Source organism: Choloepus didactylus, chromosome X, assembly GCF_015220235.1.
Source record: "Choloepus didactylus isolate mChoDid1 chromosome X, mChoDid1.pri, whole genome shotgun sequence".
NCBI lineage: Eukaryota > Metazoa > Chordata > Mammalia > Pilosa > Megalonychidae > Choloepus > Choloepus didactylus.
The window spans coordinates 81381629-81397573 of NC_051334.1; positions in this window are offsets into that span (position 1 = coordinate 81381629).

Genomic DNA, 15945 nt, shown 5'->3' on the forward strand with positions numbered 1-15945 from the left:
GGGCAGACCATTACAAGTATATCTAGCAAAGTTTCAGCAGAATCCAGGGTTCCAATATCCCCAGAGCCATCATTATCAATCCATATGTCCCCATCCCAATTTTCAGAATCCCATTCTTTTCCCATCAATGACGTTATTTTGAAAGCAGACACCCAGTCAACTTGAGATTTTAGTTTACATTGTAAATCTGCTACTCACACAATGAGGCTTTGGGTCTTGTCTTCAGAGATCTCAAATCTTCAGCCACAGGAAATAAGATTTTCTTTCAGGGCACAAATAGTAACCTTTACATCTTTCATACAGCATTTAAGTTGCAAATGTGAAGGCTTCAGCTTGTCCCTTTTTCTTATAACTGTATCCAGCATATATAAGAACAACCAGCCCATATGATTATACTCCACAAAACTGTGTTAAGGTTTCAAAAACACTGTCAACCAGAGCCTTGCCTCATACAACATTAGTGGTAACATATAATATCTCTCTTTTTGTGCCTGACTTATTTCATTCAGCATTGTCTTCAAGGTTCATCCATGTTGCCATATGTTTCACAATATTATTCCTTCTTACTGCCACGTAGTATTCCATTGTGTGTATATACAACATTTTGTTTATCCATTCATCTGTTGAAGGACATTTGGATTGTTTCCATCTCCTGACAATTGTGAATAATGCTGCTATGACCATCATTGTGCAAATATCTGTTAGCGTCACTGCTTTCAGATCTTCTGGGATCTTCATTCCGAGAAATGAAATTGCTGGACCATGAGGTAACTCAATATCTAGTTTTTTAAGGAAATGCCAGACTGTCCTCCAGAGTGGCTGTACCATTATACAGGCCCACCAACAATGAATAAGAGTTCCAATTTCTCCACATCTTCTCCCACATTTGTAGTTTCCTGTTTGTTTAATGGCAGCCATTCTAATTGGTGTGAGATGATATCTCATTGTGCTCTTAATTTGCATCTCCCTAATAGCTAGTGAAGATGAACATTTTTTCATGTGTTTTTTAGCAATTTGTATTTCCTCTTCAGAGAAATGTCTTTTCATGTCTTTTTTCCATTTTATAATTGGGCTGTTTGTACTATTGTTGTTGAGTTGTAGGATTTCTTTTTATATGCAAGATATCAGTCTTTTATTAGATACATGGTGTGCCGGTTTGAATGTATTGTGTCCCCCAAATGCCATTATCTTTGTGGTCTTGTGGGACAGACGTTTTGGTGCTGGTTAGATTTGCTTGGAATGTGCCCCACCCAGCTGTGGGTGGTGACTTTGGTGGGATACTCCCATGGAGGTGTGACCCCACCCATTCAGGGTGGGCCTTGATCAGTGGAGCCATATAAAACATGCTGACTCAAAGAGACTGAACGGAGTGCAGCTGTGAGTGACGTTTTGAAGAGGAGCAAGCTTGCTAGAGAGGAATGTCCTGGGAGAAAGCCATTTTGAAACCAGAACTTTGGAGCAGACGCCAGCCACGTGCCTTCCCAGCTAACAGAGGTTTTCCGGATGCCATTGGCCATCCTCCAGTGAAGCATTAGCAAACTAGGACAGATTTTGGTACCAGAGAAGTGGGGTGCTTTTGCTGCTGTGTTTGCAAATACCAAACATTTTGGAGTGGCTTTTTAAATGGATAAGGGGAAGACTATGGAAGAATTGTGAGGAGCTTGATAGAAAAGACCAAAACTGCTTTAAAGAGACTGTTTATGGAAATATGGACTCTAAAGATACTTCTGATGAGGACTTAAGCAGAAATGATGAATGTGTTGTTGCAAACTGGAAGAAAGGTGATCCTTGTTTTAAAGTGGCACAGAATTTGGCAAAATTGAGTCCTAGAGTCAGATGGAAAAAAAAAATTTGAAAGTGACAACCTGGAATACTTAGCTGAGGAGATCTCCAGACTACATGTGGAGGATGTATCCTGGCTTCTCCTTGCAGCTTATAGTAAAATGCGAGCGGAGAGAGATAAACTTAGAACTGAACTCTTGGGTTCAAAGAAACCAGAAGCTGATGGCTTGGGAAATTACGAGCTTCCAGGGGTTGGAATTCCAGAAGCTACAGCCCAACATGAGGATGTAACCAAACATGGAATCCAGCTGCCATTTCAGTACAAGCCAAGATTGGAGATGGAACTATCCAGAAAGGATTTGTGGAAACTCCTGTTGTCTGATGGCTTTGACCCCTGCATGCTTCATGCAAAGCCAACAGAATTTTTGCAAGATCTTTATAGACACAGCCATTGCCGGTCTGGACTGGAGGAGACAGACAAGGAAAAAATTAAAGGAAAAATCTCTTCAAAGACAGAGCCATGGAGGTTGAGGTCTGGAGTCAGGAGGTCTGGGGCTGGGAGAGCGGAGCAGCCCACATGCATGGAAAGGGTGAGTTTGCCCTGGAGGTCGAGGGCGGGCATTCCAGCCCGATGCTCTGGAAGAGTTTTGCCACCTCAGGTCCCAAAGAGGTTGGAGCACATTCCCAGGGAATTGGGGAGAGTCTGGCTGCCACCACACTGTTCTGAAGGGGTTGAGCGTGTGCCCCGGAGATGGAAGGGAATCCGGGAGCTGCCCCGAGGTTTGAGGAGGGTGGGGCCAAGAAGGTGGTCTCCCCAATGTGTGGGTATGTTGGAGCACTCACCTAAGCATTTGGAGAGGAAAGGGCTGCCGAAAAGGCCATTAGGAAGGGTTATACTCCCACTCTCTCAAGCCCCAAGGATGCAACATCGTTCTGTAAATGACTCTCAGACTTTGAAATCTAATGGAGTTTGTCCTGCAGGTTTTAGGAACTGTTTTGGTCCTGTTAACCCTGTTTTCCTTACTCTTTCTCCTTATGGCAATGGAAATGTTTATCCTATGAATGTCCCTCCTTTGTATATTGGAAGCATATAACTTGTTCTAAGTACACAGATCCAAGCTAAAGGAAAAGTATGCCTTAGGACTGACCACTCCTATATTTGATTTTGATGGGATTTTGTACTTAACTTTTGTTACTGAAATGGTTTAAGTTTTTGTGATATTGTGATGAAATGAATGTACTTTGTATTTGGAAAGATAATGTCATTTTGGGGTCCAGGGGGTGGAATGTGCCGGTTTGAATGTATTGTGTCCCCCAAATGCCATTATCTTTGTGGTCTTGTGGGACAGACGTTTTGGTGCTGGTTAGATTTGCTTGGAATGTGCCCCACCCAGCTGTGGGTGGTGACTTTGGTGGGATACTTCCATGGAGGTGTGACCCCACCCATTCAGGGTGGGCCTTGATCAGCGGAGCCATATAAAACATGCTGACTCAAAGAGACTGAACGGAGTGCAGCTGTGAGTGACGTTTTGAAGAGGAGCAAGCTTGCTAGAGAGGAATGTCCTGAGAGAAAGCCATTTTGAAACCAGAACTTTGGAGCAGACACCAGCCATGTGCCTTCCCAGCTAACAGAGGTTTTCCGGACGCCATTGGCCATCCTCCAGTGAAGCCTTAGCAAACTAGGACACATGGTTTCCAAATATTTTTTCCCATTGAGTTGGCTGCCTCTTCACCTTTTTCTCAAATTCCTTTGAGGCACAGCAGATTTTAATTTTGAGGAGTTCCCATTTATCTATTTTTTCTTTTGTTGCTTGTGTGGTGGGTGTAAGGTCTAAGAAGCGACCTCCTAATACAAGGTCTTGAAGATGTTTCCCTACATTATCTTCTAGGAGTTTTATGGTACTGTCTCTTATATTGAGGTCTTTGATCCACTTTGAGTTAATTTTTGCATAGGGTGTGAGGTAAGGGTCCTCTTTAATTCTATTGGATATGGATATCCAGTTCTCTCAGCCCCATTTGTTGAAGACACTATTATGTCCCAGTTCAGTGGGTTTTGGGGCCTTATCAAAGATCAGTCAACCATAGATCTTGTGGTCTATTTCAGAATTCTCAATTCAATTCCTTTGATCAGTATGTCTATCTTTGTGCCAATACCATGCTGTTTTGACTACTGTGGCTTTATAGTAAGCTTCAAAGTCAGGAAGTGTAAGTCCTCCCACTTCATTTTTCTTTTTTAGAATGTTTTTAGCAATTTGAGGCATCTTTCCCTTCCAAATAAATTTGATAACTAGCTTTTCCAAGTCTGCAAAGTAGGCTGTTAGAATTTTGGTTGTAATTGCATTGAATCTGTAGATGAGTTTGGGTAGGATTGATATCTTAACAACATTTATCCTTCCTATCCATGAACATGGAATATTTTTCCATCCTTTTAGGTCCCCTTCTATACCTTTTAGTAAAGTTATGTAATTTTCTATGTATGTGTCTTTTACATCCTTGGTTAAGTTTATTCCTAGGTACTTGATTTTTCTGTTGCTATTGAGAATGGAATCATTTTCATGAGTGTCTCTTCATTTAGGTCATTTCTATTGTATAGGGACATTCCTGACATGTGCAGTAATCTTGTATCCTGCTACTTCTCTAAATTTGTTTATTAGTTCAAGTAGCTGTGTTGTTGATTTCTCAGCATTTTCCAAATATAAGCTCATATCATCTGCATATAACGACAGTTTTACTTCTTCTTTTCCAATTTGGATGGTTTTTATTTCTTTGTCTTGCCAGATTGCTCTGGCTAGCACTTTTGGCACATTTAGCATCCTTGTCTCATTCCTGATCTTAGAGGGAAAGCTTTCAGTCTCTTGCCATTGAGTACTATGCTGGCTGTGGGTTTTTCATAAATGCCTTTTTTCATATTGAGGAAGTTTCCTTCAATTCCTACCTTTTGAAATGTTTTTATCAAAAAAGGATGCTGGATTTTGTTGAATGCTTTTTCAGCATCTATTTAAATGATCATTTGATTTTGATTTGTTAATGTGTTGTATTACTTTGATTGATTTTCTTGTGTTGAATCATCCTTGCATGCCTGGAATGAACCCCACTTGGTCATAGTGTATGATTTTTTAAATGTGTCTGGATTCAATTTGCAGGTATTTTGTTGAGAATTTTTGTGTCAATATTCATGAGGGAGATTGGCCTGTAGTTTTCCTTTCTTGTAGCAGCTTTACCTGGTTTTGGTGTTAGAGCGATGTTAGCATCTAATGGTAGTGTTCCATTTTCTTCAATTATTTGAAAGAGTTTAAGTAAGATTGGTGTCAGTTCTTTTTGGAAAGTTTGGTAAATTCCCCTGTGAAGCCACCTGTCCCTGGGCATTTATTTGTGGGAAGCTTTTTGATGACTGATTGGATCTCTTTGCTTGTGATTGGTTTGTTGTGTTCTTCCATTTCTTCTCTGGTCAGTCTAGGTTGTTCGTATGTTTCCAGAAAACTGTCCATTTCCTCTACATTATCTATTTTGTTGGCATACAGTTGTTCATAGTATCCTCTTATAATTTTTTTTTAAATTTCTTTGGGATCCACAGTAATGTCCCCTCTCTCATTTATTATTTTGTTTATTTTTGGTCTTCTCTCTTTTTGATTTTTTCAATCTAGCTAAGGGCTTGTCAATCTTATTGATCTTCTCAAAGAACCAACTTTTGGTTTTATTTATTTTCTCTTGTTTTTTGTTCTGTATGTCATTTATTTCTGCTTTAATCATTGTTATTTCTTTTCTTCTACTTGATTTAGAATTAGTTTGCTGTTCATTTTCTAGCTTCTTCAGTTGTTCCATTAGTTCTTTGATTTTAGCTCTTTCTTACTTTTTAATGCATGCATTAGAGCTATAAATTTCCCCCTCAATACTGCCTTCAATACATCCCGTAAGTTTTGATATGTTGTGCTCTCATTTTCATTTGTCTCTAGATATTTAGTAATTCCTCTAGCTATTTATTCTTTAACCCACTCAGTGTTTAGAAGTATGTTGTTTAGCCTCCATATATTGATGAATGTTATATATCTTTTATGGTTATTGACTTCTAGTTGTATTCCATTGTGGTCAGAGAATGTGCTTTGTATAGTTTCAACCTAGATTGACCAGAGAAGAAATGGAAGACCTCAACAAACCAATCACAAGCAAAGAGATCCAGTCAGTCAATCTTTTTAAATTTATTGAGGCTTGTTTTATGGCCCAGCATATGATCTATTCTGGAGAACCAATAAAGATTTGATATCCAGAATTTGTAAAGAAATCTCAAGACTCAACAATAAAAACACAAACAACCCAATTAAAGATGGGCCAAAGGCATCAATAGACATTTTTCTGAAGAGGAAATACAAATGGCTAAAAAGCACATGAGAAGATGCTCATCATAACCAGTTATCAGGGAAATTCAAAACAAAACCACAACAAGATATCAAAACCACAATGAGATATCATTTCACACCTACTAGTATGGCTAATAGTAAACAGAAAACTACAAGTGTTGGAGAGGTTATGGAGAAATAGGAACACATTCACTGCTGGTAGGAATATAAAATGGCACAACTGCTGTGGAAGACAATTGGGTGGTTCCTCAAGAAGCTAAGTATAGAACTGCCATATGACCCAGCAATCCTGCTACTAGATATATACTCAGAAGAACTGAAAACAGAGACATGAACAGACATTTGCATGCTGATATTCATAGCACCATTATTCACAGTTGCCAAGAGATGGAAGCAACCCACATCCATCAACTGATGAATGGATAATTAAAACATGGTATATACATATGATGAAATACTATTCAGCTGTATGAAGGAATGAAGCTTTGATGCATGCAACAACATGGATGAAACTTGAGGACATTATGTTGAGTGAAATAAGCCAGACACAAAAGGACAAATAGTACAATCTCACTAATATGAATTAAATATAATGAGCAAACTCATGTAGTTAATATCTAGAATATAGAAATCTAGGAGTAGAAAGAAACATCCTTTACACTATAAAGGGCATATATGAATGAGGATAGAGAATTGGGAATGGAGGCTTAATTTGTGCAGAATTTTTAAATAAGATTGTAAATGTTTGGAAATGGATAGAGGAGATGGTAGCACATTATCACGTGTTATAAAAACAGCACTGAATCAGGTATGTGACTGCAGGTGAAAGGATAGGTTTAGGATCACGTGTATCAATAGAAGGAAAGCTAGAGGATGAAACGGACTGTGCAACATAGTGAACCTTGTTGTGGATGATGAAGGTGATTAATTGTACAAATATAAAAATTCATTTCCATGAATTAGAACAAACATGTCACAATTACAAGCTATTATTAGTAGGATGGTATTAGTAAATAAATACACCTAATGGAGTATAGTTAACAGTAATATTTTAATGTTCTTCCATCAATTGTGTTCTAGTTTGCTAATGATGCCAGAATGCAAAACACCAGAAATAGATCAGCTTTTTAAAAGGGGGTATATTTGGTTACAGAGTTACAGTTTTAAGGCCATAAAGTGTCCAAGGGAAGTCATCAACAATTGGGTACATTCACTGGAGGATGGCCAATGGTGTCCGGAAAACATCTGTTAGCTGGGAAGGCACATGGCTGGCATCTGCTCCAAAGCTCTGGGTTCAAAACGGCTTTCTCCCAGAATGTTCCTTTCTAGGCTGCAGTTCCTCAAAAATGTCACTCTTAGTTGCACTTGGGATATTTGTCCTCTCTTAGCTTCTCCAGAGCAAGAGTCTGCTTTCAATGACCGTCTTCAAACTGTCTCTCATCTGCAGCTCCTGTGTTTTCTTCAAAGTGTCCCTCTTGGCTGTAGCTCCTCTTCAAAATGCCACTCTCAGCTGCACTGAGTTCCTTCTATTTGTCAGCTCATTTATATGACTCCAGCAATTTAATTTAGACTCACCCTGAATGGGTGGGGTAACACCTCCATGGAAATTATCCAGAGTCATCACCCACAGTTGGGTGGGGTTCATCTCCATGGAAACACTCAAAGAATTACAGTCTAATCAACACTGATACCTCTGCCTACACAAGATTACATCAAAGATAATGGAGTTTTGGGGGACATAATACATTCAAACCGGCACATTCCACCCCCTGGACCCCAAAATGACATTATCTTTCCATATACAAAACACATTCACCCCATCACAATATCACAAAAACATAAATCATTTCAGCAACAGTAGATAAGTACAGGATCCCATCAGAATCAATTACAGTCATGGTCAGTCCGAAAGCATAATTGTCCTCTAGCTGTGGATCTGTGAAACTTTGAACAGGTTATATGCTTCCAACATACAAAGGAGGGGCAGTCATAGGATAAACATTCCCATTGCCATAAGGAGAAACAGTAAGGAAAACAGGGTTAACAGGACCAAAACTGTTCCTAAAACCCTCAGGACAAACTCCATTAGATTTTGAAGTCTGAGAGTCATTAACAGAACGACTTGCATCCTTGGGGCTTGAGAGAGAGGGAGTCTAACCTGTCCTAAGGGCCTTTTCAGCAGCCCTTTCCTTTCCAAACACTGGGGTGAGTGTTACAACATATTCACACATTGGGGAGACCACTTTCTCGGCCCCACCCTCCTCAAACATTGGGGCAACACCCAGATTCCCTTCCATCTCCAGGGCACATGCTCAACCCCTTTAGAACAGTGGGGTGGCAGCCAGGCTCTCCCCAATTCCCTGGGAATGTGCTCCATCCTCTTTGGGGCTTGAAGTGGCAACACCTTTCCTGAACATGGAGGTGGAAGACCCACCCTCAACCTCTGGGGCAAACTCACCCTTTCCATGCACATGGGCCACTCCACTCTCCCAGCCCGAGACCTCTTGACTCCAGACCTCAACTTCCATGGCTCTGTCTTTGAAGAAATTTTTCCTTCAGTATGTTCCTTGTCTGTCTCTTCCAGTCCAAACTGGCAGCAGCTCCATCTATAAAGATCTTGCAAAAATTCTGCTGGCTTCACATGAAGCACACAGGGGTTAAAGCCATCAGACAATAGGACTTTCCATAAATCCTCTCTGCTTAATTCCTCCAATCTTGGCTTGTTCTGAAATGGTTACTGGGTTCCATGTTTGGTTCCTCACATTTGGCTGTAGCTTACAGGGTTTCACCCTCTGGAAGCCCAGAGATTTTCAGGCCATCAATTTCTGGTTTCTTTGAAACCAAGAGTTCATTTCTCAGCTTCTCTGTTCTCTCACATTTTACTATAAGCTGCAAGTAAAAGCCAGGCTACTTCTTCTATATTTTGCTTGGAGATCTCATCAGCTAAATATTCCAGTTCATCGCTTTCAAATTCTGCCTTCCATCTAACACCAGGACTCAATTTTGCTAAATTGTCTGCCACTTTAAAACAAGGATCTCCTGCCTTCCAGTTTGCAACAACACATTCATCATTTCTGCTCAAGGCCTCATCAGAAGTATCTTTTGAGTCCATATTTCCACAGCCTCTTCAAAGCAGTTTAGGCCTTTTCTATCAAGCTCCTCACAATTCTTCCAAAATCTTCCCCTTATCCATTTAAAAAGCCATTCCAACATGTTTGGTGTTTGCAAACTCAGCAGCACCCCACTCTTGGTACCAAAATCTGTTCTAGTTTGCTAATGCTGCCGGAATGCAAAACACCAGAAATGGATTGGCTTTTATAAAGGGGGTTTATTTGCTTACAAAGTTACAGTTTTAAGGCCACAAAGTGTCCAAGGGAAGTCATCAACAATTGGGTACCTTCACTGGAGGATGGCCTATAGTGTCCAGAAAACCTGTTAGCTGGGTAGCTGGGAAGGCACATGGCTGGCATCTGCTCCAAAGTTCTGGGTTCAAAATGGCTTTCTCCCAGAACGCTCCTCCCTAGGCTGCAGTTCCTCAAAAATGTCACTCTTAGTTGCACTTGGGGTGTTTGTCCTCTCTTAGCTTCTCTGGAGCAAGAGTCTGCTTTCAACAGCCATCTTCAAACTGTCTCTCATCTGCAGCTACTCTCTCAGCTTCTGTGCCTTCTTCAAAGTGTCCCTCTTGGCTGTAGCTCCTCTTCAAAATGCCACTCTCAGCTGCACTGAGCTCCTTCTATTTGTCAGCTCATTTATATGGCTCCAGCAATTTAATTTAGACTCACCCTGAATGGGTGGGGTAACACCTCCATGGAAATTATCCAATCAGAGTCATCACCCACAGTTGGGTGAGGTGCATCTCCATGGAAACACTCAAAGAATTACAATCTAATCAACACTGATACCTCTGCCCACACAAAATTACATCAAAGATAATGGAGTTTTGGGGGACATAATACATTCAAACTGGCACAAATTGCAACAAAGTTACCCCACCAAACCTAAGTGTCAATTATAGAGGGGTATAAGAGGCAAGAGATTTTAATTTTTATTTTCTTGGAGCTATGGAAATGTCCTAAAATTGATTGTGGTGATGAAAGCACAGCCCTGTGATTATACTGAGAGCCACTGATTGTGCACTTTGGATGGATTGTATAGTGTGTGAATAAAACTGTTTTGAAGATAAAATGGCTATTACAGGTTAACTTCTAGAGCAGAGCAGGAATTACTACAAGTCCACTGCAATAAAGGAATTATATATAAGTAAAAATATGTAATCAGAGTTTGATAATGGATCATAGTGATGGAAGAAAAACATTGTAAATGTAATTAAGACCACCAAATTGTATACTTGAAAGTTGTTAAAATGGGAAATTTTTTGCTGTATATATGTAACTACCATAAAAATATTTAATGTAAAAAAACACCACATAATCATGTAATCTGACACACACAAAAGGCATTCGAAAAAATTTAGCACCCCTTCCAGATAAAAAACACTCAAAAATCTAGGAATAGAAAGAAACATCCTTTACCCTATAAATGGCATATATGAAAAACCCATAGCTAAATTCATACTCAATTCTGAAAGACTGAAAACTTTCCCCCTAAGATCAGGAACAACACAAGGATGGCCACTGTCACCACCGTTATTCTAAAATTTACTGGAAGTTCTAGCCAGATCAATTAGGCAAGCATAATTAATAAAAGGTATCCAAATTGGAAAGCAAGAAATAAAACTCTCCCTGTATGTAGATTAAATGAGCCTATACATAAAGAATCCTGAAAAACCCACAACAAAGCTATAAGAGCTAATATATGAATTCAGCAAAGTGGCAGGATGCAAAATCAACACACAAAAAGCAGCGGTATTTCTATACACCAGTAATGAACAATCTGAAGAGGAATAAATAAAACAGTTTATTTACAATAGCAACTAAAAGAATCAAATATCTAGAAATAAATTTAACAAAGAATGTAAAGGACTTGGACATGGAAAACTACAAAACATTGCTGAAAGAAGTTAAAGAAGACCTAAATAAATGGAAGAACATTCTGTGTTCATGGATTGGAACTCTAAATATCATTAAGATGTCAATTCTATCCAAGATGATATACAGATTCAACACAATTGCATTCAAAATTCCAATGACTTCTTGCATAAGTGGAAAATTTAATCATCAAATTCATATCAAGGTGTAAGTGGCCCCAAATAGCTTAAACCATCTTGAAAAAGAAAAACATCAGAGAACTCACAATTCCTGATTTTAAACTCATTACAAAACTACAGTAATTAAAGCATTGTAGTACTGCCACAAGGACATACATAAAGACCAATGCAATTGAGTTGAGTGTTCAGAAATAAACCCACACACCTTTGGCCAACTGATTATTGACAGAGGTGCCAAGTCCACTCAGTGGGGAAACAGTAGTCTCCTCAACAAATGTTACTGGGACAACTGGACAACTATATGCAAAAATATGGAGGTGGATCTCTACTCATACCATATACAAAACAACTCAAAATGAATCAGAGACCTAAATATAAGAATAGAACTATAAAACTCCTAGGAGAAAACATAGGCAAACATCTTCAGTACCTTGCGTATGTGGTGGTTTCTTAGGTTTGATAACAGAAGCACAAGCATAAGAGAAAAAATAGGTAAATGGAACTTCATTAAAATTCAAAACTTTTATGCATCAAAGGACTTTATCAAGGACATAAAAGACAACTTACAGAATGGGAGAAAATATTTGGAACCACATATATGATAAGAGTTTAATATCCAGAATATATAAAGAACTTCTACAACTCAACAACAAAAAGAAACACAAACCAATTTAAAAATGGGGAAAAGACTTGTATAGACATTTCTCCAAAGAAAATATTCAAAAGGCCAATAACCATATGAAAAGATGCTCAAAGTCTTTAGTTATCAGGGAAATAATGCAAATCAAAACTACAGTGAGATACCATATCACATAAACTAGAATGGCTACTACCAAAAAAATCAGAAAATAAGTATTGGAGAGGATATGGAGAAATAGGAGCAATTGTTAATTGTTGGGAAAATGTAAAATTGTGCAGGCACTGTGGAAAACAGTGTGGCAATTCCTCAGAAAGTTAAATTTAGCATTACCATATGACCTGTCATTCCCACTCCTAAGTTACACACCCAAAAGAATTGAGATCAGGTACTCAAACATACATTCGCATACTCATGTTCATAGCAGCATTATTCACAATTGCCCAAAGGTAGAGGCAACCCAAGTGTCCATCAGGAGTTGAATTGATAAAACGTGTGTATGAGTGTGTGTGTGTGTGTCCACACACACACACACACACACACACACACACACAATGGAATATTATTTGGCCATAAAAAGGAATAAAGTTCTGATACATGAGACAACATGGATGAATGTTGAAGACATCATGTTGAGTGAAATATGTCAGACAGAAAAGGAAAAATATTGTATGATTTCTCTTACACTAAATAATGAGAATATGCAAATTTATAGAGTCAGAACTAGAATACAGGTTACCAGGAGTTGGGGTGAGGGTGGGGAATGGGGAGTTAATCTTAAATGAAGAGCTTCTGTTTTTGATGATGGAAAAGATTTGGAAATGGTTGGTGGTCATGGTAGCAAAACATTGTGAATGTAATTAACACCATTCAATTGTATATTTGAAACTGGTTAAAATGGGAAATTTTAGGTTGCATATATGTTACCAGAATAAAATTAAAAAAAAAATCATAGAACTGTATAAAAAAAAGAGTGAGCCCTAATGTAAATTATGGACACTATTTAATAGTACAATTACAATAGTATAATTATAATTGTAACAAAGATACCACACTAACGCAAAATGTCAATAATAGGGAAAACTGTGTGTGTATGTGTGTGTGTCGGATGTATATGGAAACTCTACTTTCTGCCTGATTTTTCTGTAAACCTATAACTACTCTAATAAAAAAAATTTTTTTGAAGAAACCAACTGTTTCGCTTTGCTAAGGCTGCCCAAATGCAATATACCAGAAATGGGTTGGCTTTTAACAATGGGTATTTATTAAGTTACAAGTTACAATTCTAAGACCGTGAAAATGTCTAAATTAAGGCATCAACAAGAGGATACCTTCTCAGAGGAAAGGCTGCTGGCATCCAGGTTTCCTTTGTCACATGGGTAGGCACATGGCAACGTCTGCTGGTCCTTCTCTCCCAGACTCTGGTTTCAAAACTGGCTCTCTCTGTCCAAACATCTCTAGGCATTTCTCTCTTAGTTTCTCTTAGCACTCTCCAGAATGTCTCTGCCTTTTATCCTCTCATAGAGTATACCAGAAAACTAATTAAGAACCCCCTTGAATGGGTGGGGTCGCATCTCCATGGAAACAACCTTATCAAAAGGTCACACCTACAATAGGTCTGCACCCACAGGAATGGATTAAAAGAACATAGCCTTTTCTGAGGTACATAACAGATCCAAACCAGTACGCCAACCATAAAGCTACAGTAATCAAAACAGTGTGATACGGGTATAAGGATATATATATAAAAAACAATGGAATACAATTGAGATTCCATAGAGAAACCCTCACATCTGTGGCCAATCTATTTTCAACAAGGGTGCCAAGTCCACTCAATGAAAAAAATGAACCCTAACCCTGGTCTTCTACCACACACAAAATTAATTTGAGATGGAACATAATCCTAAACATAAAATCTAAAATTATAAAGCTTGTAGAGGAAAGCAGGAGAATATGACTTCTGGGTAGGCAAAATTTTCTTAAACAGGTCATAGAAAGCAATATCCAAACAAGGAAAAATATACTTAATTAGATTTCTTCAAAATTAAAAATGTCTGTTTATAAGAAGACATTGTCAAGAAAAATGATAGGCAAACTATAGATTGGGAGAAAATTTTTGGAAAACATATCTGACAAAGGACCCATGTTCAAGATGTATGAGGAAGTCCTACAACACAATAAAAAAACAAACAAACCAGTTTAAAAATGCACAAAATATTTGAGCAGAAACTTCACTAAAGAAGATGTGTGAATGGCCAATAAGGACGGGAAAAAATAGTCAACATCATTGATCATCAAGGAAATGCAAGTTAAAACCACTAAACACCCACCAGAATGACTAAAATAAATGTTTTTTAAAAAATGAAAATACCAAGAAAATATGAGGATATGGAGTAACTGCAACTCATATATTGATGGTGGGAGTGTAAAATGGAACAACTTCTTTTGAAAAAGTTCTGGCAGTTTTTTATAAATTTAAACATAGACTTACCCTATGACCTGGAAGTTCCACTTTTAACTATCTTCCCAATAGAAATGAAAATAATTCCATGAAGACTTGTATACAAATGTTCATAGAAGCTTTAATCATAATGGCCCCAAACTAGAAACAACCCATGCATCCATCAACTGATGAATAGCTAAATAAATACAGTGGAATTCTACTCAGTACAACAACATAGATAGATCTCAAAAAAACCATTATGCTAAATGAAACATGCCAGACTCAAAAGGCTACATACTCTATGATTCCATTTATATGAAGCTCTAGAACAAGCACAACAAATCCATCATGGTTCTCTCTGGAGGATGAGGTGGAGGTGAGTTTGACTGGTAAGGGTCATGAGGGAAGTTTTTGGAGTGATAGTAATGTCCTATTATCTTGACAGGGCTTTGGATTACACAGGTGTATGCATTTGTCAAAATTCAGCCAATGTTCACTTTAGATTTATTTGTTTCACTGTATGTAAATTTTACCTAAAAAAACTGCAAAAGAATTTGAGTTCTAGTTAATAATATACATGCAGAAGTATTGGGCATGATATGTACTGATGTATTCAATTAACATTGAAATGAATAAAAGCATAAGATGGATTGATGGATGAGTGGAGAGTTGGATAGACAGAGACAGGTGATAAAGCAAATATAGTGAAATGTTAATGGTAGAATCCAGTGGTGGATATACCGATGTTCACTGTAAAATTCTTTCAACTTTTCTTTAAGTTTGAAAATTTTCATAATAAAATGTGGGGGCAAAATTTGAGAAAAGGGAGGCAAGGGTATTTGGAAGCAGTGAGGTATGAAAGAGCTCCGTATGGTTTAGGCTTAAATCTCATTGTGGGAAGAGGCTCAGGAACCAATCACTGAGTCAACAACCAGATAATGAGGGACCTAATGTGGCATGCTCAAGAATTTAGACTTTACCCTTCAGGCAGTGAGGAATCATCACAGATTTTTTTTTAATTCAATTTTATTGAAATATATTCACATACCATACAATCATCCATGGTATACAATCCACTGTTCACAGTATGATAATATAGTTATGCATTCATCACCACAATCTATTTCTGAACATTTTCCTTACATCAGAAAGAATCAGAATAAGAATAAAAAATAAAAGTAAAAAAGAACACCCAAATCATCCCCCCCATCCCACCCTATTTTTCATCCAGTTTTTGTCCCCATTTTTCTACACATCCATCCATTCACTAGATAAAGGGAGTGTGATCCACAAGGTTTTCACAATCGCACTGTCACCCATTGTAAGCTACACTGCTATATAATCGTCTTCAAGAGTCAAGGCTACTGGGTTGGAGTTTGGTAGTTTCAGGTATTTACTTCTAGCTATTCCAATACATTAAAACCTAGGAGGTGTTACCTATATAGTGCATAAGAATGTCCACCAGAGTGACCTCTCGACTCCATTTGAAATCTCTCAGCCGCTGAAACTATTTCGTCTCATTTTGCATCCCCCTTTTGGTCAAGAAGATATTCTCAATCCC